At 39.0% G+C, this 2,356-nt stretch overlaps 1 long non-coding RNA gene across 1 annotated transcript in view; it reads right to left on the minus strand.

Moving 5' to 3' along the window:
- Positions 1–2,356, minus strand: part of LOC102494159 (uncharacterized) — a 68,640-nt gene that overhangs the window by 21,165 nt on the left and 45,119 nt on the right. The gene's annotated exons all lie outside the window — the stretch shown is intronic.

Consider the following 2,356-nt stretch of genomic DNA (forward strand, 5'->3'; position numbering starts at 1 on the left):
CCCACAAAAACTGTTTTTCTTGAAATTAAAAAGAAAAAAAAAGCATTAAAAATACCTGTTCGATGACTGCAGTAAGCTATATAGCCCCAGCTAGGTGCTACTTTATAGTACGTTCATTCTACTCACTGAGGTTTATGCCTAAAGTCAGACTTGTGTTCATGGATATGTATATATCAGTTATGCTTGCTATTGAAAATATTTAGATTAATGAAGATCTTTAAGTGGATCAATAAGGTGTGGGGAGAAAAGGCATAGAAAGCAACCATGGATAGCAGAGACAGTGTGGGAGCAGAGTGAGAGATAGCAGAGGGTGAGAGCTAGGGAATCAAGGATGGGAAGAAAAGCAAAATATACAGGAAACAAGAAAATAGAAAATTATTTGTTGGTGATAACATGTATGTTGATGTGCTTGATTGAGCCAATATACAGTGTATTCTGGATGGAAAATCTCATTTTGTATGCTATAATTATGTATAGTAAATAAATACATTTAAATTTAAAAAAAAAAAACAGAAAGAAAAAAACTAGAAAAATTAAAAAGAAAGAAAGAAAGAAAGAAAGAAAGCACGCAAGCACAGCCATGACACTGCCCTATTCAAATAGCTCCGATAACGCCATTGTTAATACATTCAAAGTTCCTAGCTGGGGGAACCAGCAGTTAGCGTAATGGCTATGTCGCTGGACTCCCACCTAGTTGACCGCGGTTCGTGTCCCGGACCTGGTGGCTTAAAACTCACGCCGGGCGCGTGTGCGTGCGTGCCCAAGATCCCGAGAGGAGAATGGAGGAGAAGGGATTGCGGCGTGACCATCCCCCCTGGGGGGTGATTTCTCGCTTTCTGTCTCTATGTCTCTCTCTGTCTGTCTGGCGAGCGCACGCGCCCTACAGTGAAAATCTCTCAAAAAAAAAAAACAAACAGAAAAAAAACAAAAACGTTCCTAGCTGGCATTCAAGACCATCATCACTTGATACTCAGTGTTCTCCAGCTTCAGTTCCCACTTGATGCCTGTACTGACCAGATCGAGCTCGGCTGGACTGGCACTCTTCGCTGAATACAGTCCACACGCTCTAGATCACCCACTAGTCCACTTATTTCTAATGCTTCCTCTCTCTTTTCTTGCAACTCCATCCTTCAAGGACTTGCTTAAACACTTTTACTTAAGAAAGAGTCCCTTGACCCCCCCAGGGGTCTCTTCCTCCTCAAATATTTTCTTTCTGCCTTTACTACACAGTTATTTCTATGTATTTGATTTCTTCGACTATATAACAGGGTCTGAGAGGAAAAGGACCAGATTCCTTCGCTGCTGAATTCTCTAGTCACTCTAGTCCAGTGTCATACTTGCAGTATGTACTCAATAAATATTCGCTGCTCAACATTGATAGAACTCCTTAAAGTTCGCAAACCACATACACAGTTGACATCTCAACTTTTTTACTGGGGACTTAAGTTACTATAAATAGTACTAAAGTCTTGCAATCTGATTTTTGTTGCTTAATATGATTTTCTGAATGACTTTTTAAAAAATATTTATTTTATTTTCCTTATTATTATTTTAAATTTGACCAGAGAGAGACACAGAGAGAAAAAGAAAGTGAGAAAGCAAGTCACCAAGTCCAGGACTCGAACCATGGTCAGCCATGTGGAATTCCAGTGCCTTAATCACCACCCCACCTGCTAGCTCCCAAATGACTTTCTTTTATATATACTCAGAATCCTACATATTGACCAATCTCCAGCTCCCTTGGGATTAATAATCCACCATAAATAACTACTCTGTAAGACACTGGACATGACTAATATTATGATTATAAAAACATAATAATCTGTTTGGTCTTGAATACATAAATGCCTCATAGGAGCTCAATAAACATCTGAGTCAAAAATAAATGAAAGAGTTCAGAGGAAGCCTTACTATTGTTTATAAATTGAAAGCCCAAGTCTTTTTTTTTTTTTTTTTTCTTAATTTGCTAGAACATGCATGTACTCACCAGGGAAACAGAGAGAGAGGGAGAGAAAGAGAAAATATCCCCAATGGAGGGTAGTTACGCCACAATCCTTTCTCCTCTATTTCTCCCTCCTTTCAGTCTTTTTGGCATGCATGCAACATGTTCCTGGCATGTTTTTCAACCCACCAGGTCCAGGATTTGAACTGTGTAGTTGGCCATGTGGAATCCAGTTCCCTTAACTACTAGACCATGGGGTCAACCTGAAACCATAAGTCTTAACAGATGGATGGAAGTACAGTATATGTTAAAAGTGGAAAAAAAAAAAAAAAAGAAAGAAAAACTGAAAGTAAAACTCAGAGCATAATGGAAGACAAGTGCTTTTCAGATATTGATGAAAAGGAAGGCGATGCC

The sequence above is a fragment of the Tupaia chinensis genome, unplaced genomic scaffold (genome assembly GCF_000334495.1).
Source record: "Tupaia chinensis unplaced genomic scaffold, TupChi_1.0 Scaffold138115_2, whole genome shotgun sequence".
Taxonomy (NCBI): domain Eukaryota; kingdom Metazoa; phylum Chordata; class Mammalia; order Scandentia; family Tupaiidae; genus Tupaia; species Tupaia belangeri.